The sequence below is a fragment of the Pongo pygmaeus genome, chromosome 18 (assembly GCF_028885625.2).
Source record: "Pongo pygmaeus isolate AG05252 chromosome 18, NHGRI_mPonPyg2-v2.0_pri, whole genome shotgun sequence".
Lineage (NCBI taxonomy): Eukaryota > Metazoa > Chordata > Mammalia > Primates > Hominidae > Pongo > Pongo pygmaeus.
In genome coordinates this window covers 30,974,564-30,989,793 of record NC_072391.2, presented here as the reverse complement: position 1 = coordinate 30,989,793, position 15,230 = coordinate 30,974,564, and the positions used below count along the sequence as shown (strand labels likewise).

The window sequence follows — 15,230 nt, the reverse complement described above, 5'->3', positions numbered from 1 at the left end:
GGCCCAGCACTCAGGGGTATCAACAGGAGTGGAGGACGCTGGGCACAGTAGGTGCCCACCACTGGCTGAGAGGCAAGGGGACTGGGCTGAATGTCTACCAGTGGACAAGTGGTGGTCTCTGGCGAGATGGCTGGGTGAGCAGGGGCCCCAGAAGAAATGGGCCCTTCTCCAGCTGCATCCTTCACCTCCTTCGCCTCCCTGAGCTCCTACACTGGGACGGACTGAAGACAGCCCAGCCTAGGAGCCTGCGGTCCAGGTTCAGGCTTTCACCACCATTTCTAGCCTGGAAGCTTTGGATCTGCCACTTACCGTCTCCATGGCCCCATTTCCCCATCCTCAGTAAAGTGAAATAATAAAGTAACAGTGCAGGTTAGGGTATTATTAGTAATAGCCAACATTTATGAGCCACTGAAAGTATAAGCACTGTATACATATTGACTCATTTCAACTTCATGACAATCTCAGGAGAAGCTATTATTACTCCCCTTACATCTTTTACAGCTCAGGAAACTGAGACTCTGAGATAGAAAACTTGGCCGGGCACAGTGGCTCACACCTGCAATCCAAGCACTTTGGGAGGCTAACGCGGGCAGACGGCTTGAGCCTAGGAATTCAAGATGAGCCTGGGCAACATAGCAAGACCCCATTTCTATAAAAAATTAAAAAAAAAAAAATGAGCCGGGCATGGTGGCATGCGCCTGTGGTCCTAGCTAGTTGGGAGGCTGAAGCAGGAGGATCACTTGAGCCTGGAAGGTCAAAAGTGCCATGAGCTGTGATGACGCCACTGCACTCCAGCCTAGGCAACAAAGTGAGATCCCATCTCAAACAAACAAACAAACAAACAAACAAAAAAAAAGAGAGATAGGAAGCTTAAGTGATGTGTCCTGTGTCACACAGCTAAGAAGTCATGTAGAGATTATCTATCTGGCTCCAAAATATTCAATAAGTATTTGTTGAGCACCTACTATGTACTTGGTACTATTTTTGGGTCTGGAATACATTCGTGAACCAAACAAACTGTCCTGCCCTCAAAGAGCTCATATTCTAGTTTGGAGGCACACAATGACAAAGATGAGCAGGAGATGTGTGTCACGCAGTGAGAAGTCCTCATGGAACAGCAGAGCAGGGAAAGAGGCAAGGAATTGTGGGTGGGAGGCCAGCCCATGGAGAAGGCTGCATGCACATGGGCATTGTGGCGGGCGGGCTCTCCTGGCAGAGGGCACTGTGTGGAGGCCTAGAGGTGGGACTTGCTGTGTGCACAGGGATAAGGGAGTGAAGGGCAGGAGATGAGAGCAGAGGTGAGAAGGGATGGCTGTTGTCATTCAGGGCCTCCAAGGCCATGGCGGGGACCTGGCTTCCACTCCCAGTGGGATGCGCTCCAAACCCCAGACCTGAACAAACCCTTCTTGAAGCCAACCTGGCCTGGAGAAGTGAAAAGTGACAGTGTCAACCTGACCCGACCAGACTCAGAAACTCCGAGGCCAGCTGTGGCAGCGTCGCACACTGTTCTTGGAGTGGAGCTGAGGAGTGGGTGGGGGAAGCTTAGAGGTTTCTTGGGGAGGCCTGGGGCCAGAGCTGCAGATTCCTCCCTGGCACAGTTCTCACTGCCATGGCCCCGTGGAAGCGGAATCGCGGGGCGTGAGATCTAGGCCTGGAGGTCAGGCGAGATCCCATCAGGTCCATTTGATTGGCCTTGGCTTGTGGACCATGTGTGAATGGCATCAAGGGAGGCAGACTCTTCCCTAAATCCCAGCTACGGAATCTTGAGGAAACAGCTTCACCCATACACCTCCAGTTTTTCCATCTGTAAAGATGGGGCTAACTTTCCCTTTCTGCTCAGGGCTTTGAGGACTCATATGAACAACAAACCCTTAATGGGTACCGGGTGCCATTCACGGCACTTTACATTCATTCTCTTACTCCTCACAATGACCCTAAGAGGCAAGTACTAATATCATCCCCCTTTTTTATAGATGAGGGACCTGAGGCACAGAGAGATTAAGCACCTTGTCCAAGGTCACACAGCTGAATCTAGGGATTGTGTTTTTTACCATTAAGCTGTGTATCTGCTGGCCCCATTGCGCCTCCTGGAGACACCGAGGGTCAGGGCTGGCAGGCACCTGAGCTCCCAAGGTGGAAAAGTCTCCTCTTTGCAAAGCCTTGAGCCCTGGCTCAGAAAGTCACAAATTATGCTCATGGATAGGTAAACCCCTTCCAGCTATGGTGGGGGACCCTAACAAACCCAGAAAAGCTGCCCTGGAGGCAGTGGGGGCCCAGCGCTGTGCAGCCTCTCTGGGCCCAGATCAGGCGGAAGAGGGTGGTCCCCTCCAGCCCCACCCCTGCCCGGTCTCCCAGCCCCTTGGGGCCATCCCAAAGCCCAGAGGCAGTTGGAACATCCTCGGCCCCTCTGGTGGTTGCTGAAAGCCATGCGGAAGGAGTGCTAGTGCAGTGGGAGGTCACAGCAGTTCCCTGGGCCTGGATCGGCTCATTTGCATACCCCGGCAGGGAAAGCCAGAGCAAACACTTAAGCAGCAGGCCCTGCTCAAGCACTTCATCTGCAACAGATCCACTTAATCCTCACAATGACTTTAGGAAGTGGCAGCTATTATTGTCTCCATTCTACGTCAGAGGAAACTGAGGCCCAGGAGACAACTGACCTGCCCAAGGTCACGCAGCCAGAGAATGGTGGAGGTGGGCTTCAAACCCGGGCACTCAGACACTGGCTTCACACAAACCTTTGGTGGCCCACAGAGCTGGGTGCAAATCCTGACTCTGGGGTTAACGTGGTGCTGTCCTCAGGGCTAAATGAGAAAACGCCATCCAGTACTGAGCACTTGACACTAAGAGATATTCCACTGCTTCCTCTCCAATCCTGACATCACATGGTTTCCCAAGGTGGGGCTGAGCTGGACCTGTCCTCTCTCCAGGTGTGGCCAAGCAATGATGGGGCGGTGGGAGGGTGGCTGGGGAGGAGAGGGGACTTTAACTGGCCTTTCCAGGCCTAGCTGCCACCCCTTCCTGAGATCTGAAAGGGGGAGCAGGAGGCGAGCCAGGGGAGGGGTGGTTTGGGGAAGACTTTGGCCTGGGGCCCATCCTTCTGGGGCAGAAAGTCTCCAGGAAACTCTCCAGCAGAAGGCAGCAGGCGCCTCACGTGGAAAGCATAGGCTGGGAAGGAGGAGGGCTTTACCCACAAAACCACGGTCCCAGCCCTCAGGCAGAGTGCTAGGAGAGGCTCAGGAAGGGCCTCCACCCTCACCCACACCTGGGGCAGGGGCAAGCTCCACTTCACAATGCTATCCTGCCTCCCAGAGGCCCCTTCCCTTTCTTGAGGACAGAACCAGAAGCCTCTGCCTCCCTAGACCAGCTCCCAAGGAAGCATAACTGTGGAGGCTCAGTCACCCACCTGCCGACGCCCCATTTAATAAGGGCCAATAGTTAGTGTGAGCATTTTTGATATGGGATACCCTGTCCTAGGTCCCTTTCATTCTTTAGCCTGCTTAATCCCCCTGATGATGCTACAAGACAGTATTATCCCTCTTTTATAGACAAGGGCACTGAGGCCCAGAAAGGGTAAGTGCCTTGCTGAAGGTCACACAGCAGCTCAGTGAGCTTCAAGTCCAGGCAGAGTCCAGAGCCTGAGCTCTCCACCATGGTGCTCTGGTACCTCCTTTGACCTCAGGTTGCTGGAGACCTGTGTTCAGAAAAAGGGTGCACTCCCTTCTAGAGCTGTGCCCAGTGACAGGGGCCTGCTGCTGGCCCCTGGCCCAGCTACTCCACAATGCCCATCAGTTTCATTTCTGTTCAGGAAATGTCAACTTTTGTTTCTTTTTTATTGAGACAGATTCTTAGTTTGTCACCCAGGCTGGAGTGCAGTGGCACAATCTCGGCTCACTGCAACCTCTGTCACCTGGGTTCAAGCAATTCTCCTGCCTCAGCCTCCCTAGTAGCAGGGATTACAGGAATATGCCACCACACCTGGCTAATTTTTTGTATTTTTAGTAGACACAGGGTTTCACCATGTTGGCCAGGCTGGTCTCAAACTCCTGACCTCAAATGATCCGCCTGTCTCAGCCTCCCAAAGTGGTGGGATTACAGGTGTGAGCCACTGCACCCGACCAATATTTTTTAGTAACTCCTATAATTAGGCCCCCAGCTCTCCTGCCTGACCAAAACTTAGACCAGCTTGGACTTAGTCCTAGAAAGTTAGAAGGAAGAAACTTACAGCTGCCAAGAAGCTTTCATCCAGTTCTTCTGTGGACAGAGGGGTGAATGGAACCCTGGACAGCAGCCCTGCCCCAAGAGTCTTGAGAAAGACCTGCACCTAGAACCAGGTCAGGAGGGGAAGGGAAGGACTCGGGTTTGCTGTCCCTGGGACACATGGGGCAAGTGGGACAGAGAAAACAGGTTTTTGGTTGCTGGATGTCAGTAGTTCAGGGGTAAGGGTGCAAGATGGGATCAAGAGCGGAAAGTGGAACCAGGCTGGAGAAGTTCAGGCTCACTTCACCACATAGCCCTTAAGACCCTGGATGGACACTATTCTGTGCACGTTCTAACTTGACCATGGGGGTGGCAGGGAACACCCATGAGTGCAGAACACACAGAGACAAAGGTTGCCCACTGAACAAAGATTTTTTGGGCTGTGGATGGTGGCTGATGCCTGTAAACCCAGCATTTTGGGAGGCCGAGGCTGGTGGATCACCTGAGGTCAGGTGTTCGAGACCAGTCTGGCCAACATGGTGAAACCTCGTCTCTACCAAAAATACAAAAATTAGTTGGGTGTGGCCGGGTGTGGTGGCTTACGCTTGTAATCTCAGCACTTTGGGAGGCCGAGGTGGGTGGATCACGAGGTCAGGAGTTCAAGACCAGCCTGGCCAAGATGGTGAAACCCTGTCTCTACTAAAAATACAAAAAATTAGCCAGGCATGGTGGCGGGTGCCTGTAATCCCAGCTACTCGGGAGGCTGAGGCAGAGAATTGCTTGAACCTGGGAGGTGGAGGTTGCAGTGAGCCGAGATTGTGCCACGACACTCCAGCCTGGGTGACAGAGCGAGACTCTGTCTAAAAAAAAAAAAAAAAAATTAGTTGGATGTGGTGGTGGGTGTCTGTAATCTCAGCTACTCAGGAGACTGAATCAGGAGAATCACTTGAACCCAGGGGGCTGGAGGTTGCAGTGAGCCGAGATCTTGCCATTGCACTCCAGCCCGGGCGACAAGAGCAAAACTCTCTTTCAAAAAAAAAAAAAAAAGATTTTTCTGGGCCTGCAAACCCAGATGCCAGCATCGGGGGCCAGGAGGTGACCTAAGGGAGCGAATGGGCTGCCTGGGGGTGGACTGGAAGGCATGGGCCCTGTCTAAAGAAGGTGGTCATTCTTCTGCTGTGGCCTGGGGTTGCCACATCATCCGATTTTTCAAGAAGATCCAAAAATCAGCTTTTGCATGTGAAATTGCCTCCCCACTGACAAAGGCAAACATGTAAACTGCACTGGACCAACAAAAATCGTCTATAGGCTGTATTTTACAGCACGTGCCCTACCATACGCTGGGCTCTGAATTAGACAACGCTGATGCAGTGTGGACAAGACAAACCTGGTTCCCGTCTCCTGTAGCTGAGTCTAGATGTGGAGACAAACTCTCACTGCACATGTAGACACACGCCACTACCTCCAAGCCACCAAGCCACCAACCAATCAAATTCAGCTCTCTACTATGTGCCAGCTCAGGTCAGCTCAAAAAGGGAGGTGGAGGCAGAAAACTGCTCTGGAGCCATCCTAGAGTGGGGCTTTTCAGGTCAGAGGAAGAGCACGTGACGGAGGGAGAGAATTAGAGGACACGGAGGAGATGGGCTAGGAGAGGTGGTTTAGGGCCAGGCTGCAGTCCAGAGACTGTCTGGACTCAGCGACTTGATTCTGGACTCAATAGAGAGCCACTGCAGGTTAGTGAGGAGGGGAGGTCTTGCTCCTTGTCCTCCTCTGGCCTCCTCACAGTTTGCCCTGGTCACGGTGACTCAAATTTCTGCTCTTCAGCCTCTGGTTCCACTGCCTTGCCTGTGGGGTGTGTGACAAAGCCCTGGGCTTCTGGGAACCCCCACTGGGGGGAAATGAACTCCTTCAGCAATGGGTAGAGCAAACCTGGATGCTTGTCCTGCCCAATTTCGATCTCCATCCGTCCTTCAAGCTGCAGAGAGGCTCACTCTCTGTCATTTTCTCTGGGAAGTGCCACACGCTTGCCCAAGGTCACTCAGTCTTCAGGGCACCTGATTCCCCCACAGCCTGTGCTGAAAGTGGCTGCCTCAATTGTCCTGAAATTGGCAGGAGGGGCTGCCAGAGTTCTGCCCGCATCAAGTGCCCCCCACCCTCTTCTCCTGCTGGTCACATCCTCACCCTTGGGTCAGTGCCAGCAGCAGGTGGGGTGGGGGCACTTGCTGCTGGGAAGGTGGGAGATGAGGAGTCAGCCACCCAGACTCAGGGCTCCCAAGGCTGTAGCAGCACAGGCCTGGATCAGGTGCTTCAGGTGTAGGGTCAAGAATCTGTCAGCTGGACCTGGCCAGGTCCACCTCAACAAGCCCAATGGGACGTGCCCAGGGGTCTGATGATCAGGAGACATCAAGAAAGGAGATAGGAATGAAGTGGGGAAAAGGACCCTGACTCTAGCACATGGTCCATCACAGACATTGGTGAAAGGTTTGTTGAATGAATAAGTGAAGGAGCTACTGGCAGGGCTAGCTGTACCCTGGGTCCTGCCTTCCCGAGCCTCAGTTTGCGCACCTATCAAATGGGTCCAGCATCACTGCTTGTCTGCAGAAGGCTCAGAGAGAAGAGATTAGGGGAACTCCCAGCAGCCGAGAGTGTGTTCCTTCCATGCAGTGCAACCCCTTCTCAGGATCTCTGATTCAGGATTTCAGGGTACAATGTCCCCTAGGGCCTCTCGGCTTCCCCATATGTGGTAGAGCCTGGGGTTCATGACCTCACTGAGGGCCAGGCTGGGGTACAGCCGTGTATACTACCTGGAAAGCCACAGCGAGACCCTGGAATTGGCCCTTGTTGTCTGGGATACATTGAGCCAACCCTTGGTTTAACCTGGGTGTTCTCCAGGTTAGGAGGGGAAGGGAAGGACTTGGGTTGCTGTCCCTGGGACAAATGGGAACAGAACGGTGCCCTGACCTGAAATGGCTTCTTCATCTTGGCTACCTCTCCTCCCCAGAAACTAGCGCCTCACTTTGGGGGGTACTTACTCCCTCCCTGTCCCACAGGGAGTACAAAGTATGGTCTAGGTAAAGACCCCCAGTGTGGCCTGGGTCGGGCAGCAGAGTCACAGGGAAGATGCGATTCCCATTCATCCGCTCAAACACACCCCTTCCCCGCACTCTCACAGACAAAGACACACACCCAAAGCCCCCAGCCATCACCCAGGGCCACATAAGGCAGCCCCCCTCACCTGTAGGCACCCCCAAATTTTCCCCTCTCGGGGGGACTTCACTAGAAGCTCAGCTTGGCCGTGGGGGAGGGGTATTCACACTCCAAGGACCTGGGGTCCAACCTCCAGGCTCGCAGCTTTTGCGGGGGACTCTCCGCCCTCTTCCCCCCTCTCCATGGCACAACGGGCTCCACCACCACTCCCCCGTGGGGCCGGGGAGCTGCGCCCGAGCCTCAAAGCTAGGGAGTGGGGTGGGGGAAGGGAGAGGAGGAGGGGGCGGCTCCTCCAAGCGAGACACAAAGAGACGTCCTTCAGCCTCGGCTCCATGGCGACGCTGGGGAAGGGGGAGCGCGCAACCCGATACTTCCTTCCCCACCTGCAGGGGTATGGGGACCTCGGTGGCCACTCACCTGCCGCCCCTCACCTGGGCCCGGCTTACCTGGGCTGGGGCCGCGGGGACGCCGCGGCAGGGGGCCTGGGCGCCGTCGCGGTCTTCGTCTGCCCGGCCCCGGGGGCTCAGGGCGCCACGACCATGGACCGGGGTGCAAGCGGTGCCGCCAGGGGCTCAGTCGCCCCAGTCCTGGAGCTTTGGGGGGGGGATCCCCGAGGCTTCTTGCTGGTGAGAGTGTCTCTTGCTGTCCCCGGCTGCCTAGATTTGGGATTTCTGTGTACCGGAGTTGGGGGGAATTGGGATCCTCTGATCTAGGGGCGTTCTGAGCTGGGTCTTCTTGTCTTGAGGTGTGGAGTTGTAATGACCGGATCTTGGGAGGGGGTTCTCGCAATCCCGGACTGGGGCACTGCGTTCTAGGTCTTGGGGGGGCCCAGACTGAGGAGGGGGAGTCCTTGCGGTGCCGTAGGGGGCTCCCTGTCTTCTAAATACCGAGGAAGTCTCCGCTTTCCCCGCAGGGGAGACGCTCCGTGTCGGATCCGGGAGGGCCCCCCCTCTTCCCCGAGGCTCGCTGGATCCTGGATGTGGAAGGGGGCTCCCCGCGCTCCTTGGCTGCGGGGGCTTTACTGGGTCCCGGCCACCGGCGGGCGCTGGAAGCCCCTCAGCCGCTGGGGGGCTCGGTCGCCGCCGCTACGAGCAGCCCGGCCCTGCGCTCCCGGCCCCCGGCCTGGCCCGGGCTCCGGCTGCGGCTCCGGCTCGCGCTCCGCCTGGTGCTCGGGCCCCGGCCCCGGCGCCCGCCCGGGCTGCGCTCCATCGCGGCATCGCGGCTCCGCCCTCCAGCCGGCGCGCACCTGCCCGCCCGGCCCGCGGCTCCGCCCTCCGGCTCGCGCGCCGCCGCCCGCCCCTTTGTCCGTCCCGCTCGGCGCGCGCCCTCGCGCCAGCGCGCTCACCCGCCGCGCGCCTGCCCTCCCGCCGCGCGCCGCGGGGCGCAGATTCTCCCTGCGCGGCGCCCCCACCCCCTTCCGGCCGCGCTGGGTCCTAGCGCCGGTGGCTCCCGAGCTGGCTCCCACCCCCCACCCCCCACCCAACCCCTCCTTTTCTAGGTCATAGCCCACGAGGGGGCGAGAACGAGGTTACAGAGGACTCGGGGGAGTCTGAGAGGGTCACCTGGTCCAGCTTTCTGGGCCCTGCGGGACCAGACTGCCCCAGACTGTCCCAGTCTGTGCTTGTGGGGCGGAGCCTGTGTCTGTTTGAAGGAGGGAAAACAAATCCAGGTTCTGCATTCGGATATGCATTTCATTCATCCATGCGTCCGCCTGTTCCTCCGCCTGCCTGCCTGCGCTTCCATCCATCCATCCGTCCGTCCATCCATCCACCCATCCATGCATCCTATTTCCAGCGAGACCTCAGAGAACTCACAGTCTTCTTAAGGAAGAGGTCATAAACTTGGGCCTGTGTGGATGCCCTATCCAACCAACTGAGGTCGCCTTTGCGATCCCTGCTGCAAATAGGCAGTGACTAGTCCAGTAGTGCAGCTGGGAGGAACTGCTCGCCGGATAGAAGGGAAGAAAGGAGATTCTAGGCAGAGGTAGCAGCAGGTTGTAAGGGATGTTGCATTGTCTGTTTGATAACCGGAAATTGGTGGCCTGGATGAAGTGGGTGGATGAGGACAGAGATGAGATAGGGACAGCTCGTCCTTCCAGGCCCTGTTCTTTCTCTTCCCTGCAGCTCACTCTTTCCCTAGTGAAAGCCCCCATAGGACGCCTTTCCTATTTCTTTCTTTTTTTTTTTTAAGCTTCAAGCTTCAAAAGCATTTCTTTTTTATTCTTTTTATTATTATTATTATACTTTAAGTTTTAGGGTACATATGTACAACATGCAGGTTTGTTACATATGTATACATGTGCCATGTTGGTGTGCTGCACCCATCAACTTGTCATTTAGCATTAGGTATATCTCCTAATGCTATCCCTCCCCCTTCCCCCCACCCCACAACAGTCCCCGGTGTGTGATGTTCCCCTTCCTGTGTCCATGTGTTCTCTTTGTTCAATTCCCACCTATGAGTGAGAACATGAGGTGTTTGGTTTTTTGTCCTTGCGATAGTTTGCTGAGAATGATGGTTTCCAGCTTCATCCATGTCCCTACAAAGGACATGAACTCATCATTTTTTATGGCTGCCCCTATTTCTTCTAAGTTTTTGATCAGGCTGTTTTCTCAACCCAGCGTAATCCTCCCAGCCACTCCGACTGTTTCCAGAGCTTTAGGAGCCAGGGATTGCAAACTCAAGTATCTACAGGCGCAGACATGAACGACTGGGGTCGCGTGTAAAGTGATAGAGAGGGTGGAGAAGAGGGGAACTGGAGACATCGTGGGCTGTGCGTGGCTGGATGATATTCAAAGAGAAGCAGGAAATCCAGAAATCTTCCAACTTTTAAGTGTTTGAAACGAATTCCCAAAATTCAGAAATATTGAATGGGCCAAATGAAACACACTTTGCAGACAAATCTGGCCCCCAGGCCATAGGTTGGCAACCTCTACCATTGAGAATATTGTTTCAGTTCTTAACTGGTCAGCCTCCTGCCTCTGTCTAGATTGTCTTTTTTCTCTTTTCTTTTCTTCTCTTTTCTTCTCTTCTCCTTTCTTTCTCTTTCTCTTCCCGCCCTCCGTCCCTCCCTCCCTTCCTTCCTTCCTTCCTACCTTCCTTCTTTTTTTGACAGAGTCTTGCTCTGCTGCCCAGCCTGGAGTGCAATGGCACGATCTTGCCTCACCTCAACCTCTGCCTGTGGGGTTCAAGTGATTCTCCTGGCTCAGCCTCCCGAGTAACTGGGATTACAGGCGTGTGCCACTATGCCTGGCTAATTTTTGTATTTTTACTATAGACGGGGTTTCATCATGTTGGCCAGGCTGGTCTCAAACTCCTTTAAGTGATCCACCCGCCTCAGCCTCCCAAAGTGCTAGGATTACAGGCATGAGCCACCGTGCCTGGTGATTGTCTTTTTTCTAGAATCCAAATCCTTTGGGATCATCAGGTCTGTAAAATACAAATGGGGTTGGGTTGCTGTCTTACATAAAACTGCCAAGGACTTCCTGTGTACCATCAGGGTAAAGTCTAACCTTACTTATCCTGGCATTCAAAGCCCTTAACATTTAAAGCCTGCTCTCCATTCCCCTACAAACGACCTCTCTTCTCCATTCGGCCTTGACCTGAGCCATGCTATTCTAGGACATCTGCTTCTGTCTTTTTTTTGAGACAGGGTCTCACTTTGTCACCAAGGTTGGAGTGCAGTGGTGTGATCATGGCTCACTACAGCCTCGACCTCCTGGGATCAAGTGATCCCCCCGCCTCAGCCCCCTAAGTAACTAGGACTATAGGTGTGCACCACCATGCTCAGCTAATTTTTGTATTTTTTGTAGAGATGGGGTTTTGCCATGTTGCCCAGGGTGGTCTTGAACTCCTGAGCTTAAGCCTTCCATCCACCTCAGCCTCCCAAAGTGCTGGGATTGCGAGTGTGAGCCACCGTGCCCAGCCCTGACGTCTGTTTTTTTGTTTTTTTTTCTGAGATAGAGTTTCACTCTTATTGCCCAGGCTGGAGTGCAATGGCACAATCTTGGCTCGCTGCAGCCTCTGCCTCCTGGGTTCAAGTGATTCTTCTGCCTCAGCCTCCCAAGTAGTTGGGATTACAGGTGTGTACCACCACGCCTGGCTAATGTTTGTATTTTTAGTAGAGACGGGGCTTGGCCATTGTTGGCCAGGCTGGTCTTGAACTCCTGACCTCAGGTGATCTGCCCACCTCAGCCTCCCAAACTGCTGGGATTACAGGTGTGAACCACCTCACCCGGCCTGACATCTGCTTTTGATACCTCCACGCCTTTGTCCACTCGGTTTCCTCTGTCTGGAACACCTTTCCCTTCCTCCTTGTTTTCCAAACAAGTTCTCTTCTAAGAACTCTGTGTCTTCCCTTCCTCCCCCACACTCCTTGTCCTGCCAATGTAGAGGAGTTTCGGATTTCAGCCTAACTTTGTTCTAATCCTCTCCAAGGCCTTAGTGCCGTAAATAAACTAATAGAGGGATTATGAGTTATTGGGTGTGCAGAAGAGGGGGCTGGAGAGGGAGAAAGCAGGAAGAAAACATCTTCCTGTGTCTAAAAGCTGAGTCTCAGAATGTTAGCGCTTAGAGAGCACTTTCCTCTTTTTGCAGAGGAGGAAACAGACCTAGAGAGGGGAGGAGTCAAATCAAGCCTCGCAGTGCCCCTAGCCACAGTTATCAAGGGTTGCCCAGTTCAAGGCCACCTTCTGCGGAAACCTTCCCTGATTCCTCATCTGGGGCTTTGATTACCCATAGTGCAGTTAGTAAAGGTTTGCCGGCATGCATTGTGGGTAATCAAGTCCCCCTCCCGACTCCCTCTCAGTTCCACAGGGTGGGAAGTCCTGGTCCCCAAAGGGGGTGTACTCTAGCCAGGGGACACAGCATGGGTCCCATTAAATTTAAGCTATGGCCGGGGCTGGGAAACTTTGGACTCCGTGTGTTCTGGGACCAGCAGGTGAGAAGAGAGTGCACCATCATGGCTGCACTAACTGACCCTGGTCAGCAGAGAGGGCAGGGCTGCTTTTACAGTGGGAGGACAAGGAGGAGTATATGGGAATCCAGTGATCCATGGGTTACAATAACCAATAATTTAGGTCCCTCAGGACTGAAGAGTCGGGTCACATCACCAGGTAACCCACCAAGGCCTGCCAAGGCGACGGTGGAGAGTATGGATAATTTAGAATGGATAGTGAAGAAAGAAAGAACAAGCGCTGGTTATGGCCTCTCGATAACTGCAGCAAGGAGGCGGGGGCTCTAGCGTGTTCCACTAATCTGCTTCTTCAAAGTTTTCCCATAGAAAGAGAGGCTCACAGGATCCATGGTAGAGCTGAGTAGTGCAAGGGATGGAATGTGACAGCCCTGAAAATGTGCCACTCAGACCTCTGACTTCAGGAAAAGTCATTGACCAAGGGCAGCAGCTGTGAAACCCATCTGTGGTTCACACAGAAAGGCTCTGGTTTGCTTCCCACGAGCTGATCCCAGCCAAAGAACTAAGGCGCGTCTGTTCGTGGAGACACAGGACTCCTCGAACGGGCAGCTTTGGATCAAGGACTCCCCCTTGACTTTGTAGAAACTTTCTCACTGCACTGCAGTTGAAGACTCTTCCTGTCCCATCATCCTTCCCTCTGTGTCTCTTTTCCACATGTTAGATCTAGTACAGTCTGATGATCTTCCCAGCTTCCTCTTCCTCCCTCCTTCTTGGTCCCTCCCAAGGGTTTTCCTTAATAAATCGTTTGCACATCTGGCCCACCTTGCCTGCTTCTCAGAGGATGGAACCAACACAACACATCTGAAGAGAGGCACAGAAGTGATGACTTTGGGAGGCCAAAGTGGGCAGATCACTTGAGTTCGGGAGTTCAAGACCAGCCTGGGCCAACATGGCGAAACCCCATCTCTACTAAAAATACAAAAATTAGCTGAGCATGGTGGCACGCACCTGTAGTCCCAGCTACTTGGGAAGCTGAGGCACAAGAATCACTTGAACTGGAGAGGCAGAGGTTGCAATGAGCCAAGATTGCGCCATTGCACTCTGAGCGACGGAGTGAAACTCTCTCTTTCAAAACAAATAAAAACAAACAAACAAAAACAAAAAAAGAAGTAGCAGCCTGCAATGGTGCAGTCCTTTGTCCCTGACGCCTAGGGATAAGCCACTCTTGCCAGCTCAAAAGTGCCACCTCTCCAGAGAGGGTCTTGATGGGTATAATTTGGATAGCAGGACACAAAGAAAAAACTTAGCCATGATTTTATTTTCCTTCTTTCTTCTTTTTTTTTTTTTTGAGATGGAGTCTTGCTCTGTCACCCAGGCTGGAGAGCAATGGCACAATCTCGGCTCACTGCAGCCTCCACCTCCCAGGTTCAAGCAGTTCTCTTGCCTTAGCCTCCCAAGTAGCTGGGATTACAGGCATGTGCCACCATGCCCAGCTAATTTTTTTTTTTTTTTTTTTTTGTATTTTTAGTAGAGACGGGGTTTCACCATATTGGTCAGGCTGGTCTCAAACTCCTGACTTTGGGTGATCTGCCCACCTCGGCCTCCCAAAGTGCTGGGATGACAGGCGTGAACTACCAAGTCCAGTCTCTTTTCTTTTGTTTTTTTAATTTAATTTTTATTTATTTAGTTAGTTTTATTTATTTATTTCTTGAGATGTAGTCTCACTCTTCTCCCCCAGGCTGGAGTGCAATGGTGCGATCTCGGCTTACTGCAACCTCCACCTCTCAGCTTCAAGCAATTCTCCTGCCTCAGCCTCCCAGGTAGCTGGTACTACAGGCTCCTGCCACCACGCCCAGCAATTTTTGTATTTTTGGTAGCAGCAGGGTTGCACCATGTTGGCCATCCTGACCTCAGGTGATCCGCCTGCCTCGGCCTCCCAAAGTGCTGGGATTACAGGCGTGAGCCACTGTGTTTAGTTGGCCATACTAATATACTCCATGCGCTGGGAAACTGATGGCATTTGGGGATTTCCCCAGCATGTCCTGTGATGCTCTTGATTCCTTGTGTCTCCAGTCATGACAGAGAGAAGGCATTCCTGGCTTGTTGGTCCACATTTATGATTTGTTGTTGTTGTTGTTGAGATGGAGTCTCACCTTGTCGCCCAGGCTGGAGTACAGTGGTGTGATCTTGGCAACCTCCATCTCCTGGGTTCAGGTGATTCCTCTGCCTCAGCCTCCCAAGTAGCTGGGATTAAAGGTGCGTGCCACCATGCCTGGCTAATTTTCATATTTTTAGTAGAGATGGGGTTTCACCGTGTTGGCCAGGCTGGTCTCAAACTCCTGACCTCAGGTGATCCACCAGCCTTGGCCTCCCAAAGTGCTGCTATTACAGGCATGAGCCACTGTGCCTGGCCTGTGAATTTTTTTTTTTTTTGAGAAGGGATCTCGCTATATTGCCCAGGTTGGTTTTGAACTCCTGGGCTCAAGAGATCCTCCCCGCTCAGCATCCTGAGTAGCTGGGACTACAAGTGTGAGCCACTGTGCCAGGCACAATGGTCCTTTGTAGTGGAGAACCTCTTCCCTGGGACCACTGGAAGACACAGGCCAAGTTATTCCTGATAGGAAAACTAAGAGGTCCAACAGAACCCAAGATGGATCAGATGGAAGATGGCACAGGTGCCCGGGACGTGCAGCACTGGAGTGGGTGATGGATCCTGGAATCTCTCCATCCCTTTTTGGAGTGTACATTCTGCAGTGAGAGACAGTGCTCCAGCACAAGTACTCATGAGCTCTCCACCGCCGAAATACAACTCTGTGACCATGGCCAGCAGGAAGCCACTGATGAGAGGAAACACAGTGTGACTGTGCCCAGGGAAAGAACCTGCTTCTTTGTGACATCACGGAGCTGCTGAGCTGCT

At 53.5% G+C, this 15,230-nt stretch overlaps 1 protein-coding gene across 2 annotated transcripts in view; it reads right to left on the bottom strand.

Moving 5' to 3' along the window:
- The window catches only part of SBK1 (SH3 domain binding kinase 1), a 64,144-nt gene that overhangs the window by 22,750 nt on the left and 26,164 nt on the right, over nucleotides 1-15,230 (bottom strand). The window contains exon 1 of one of the 2 annotated variants that reach the window (XM_054454391.2): nucleotides 7,851-8,691. The exons of the other annotated variant lie outside the window; for it this stretch is intronic. The gene's annotated coding sequence lies outside the window, so the exon portion shown is untranslated. Of the gene's footprint in view, nucleotides 1-7,850; nucleotides 8,692-15,230 lie in introns of those variants that run through there. 2 annotated transcript variants of the gene reach the window in all.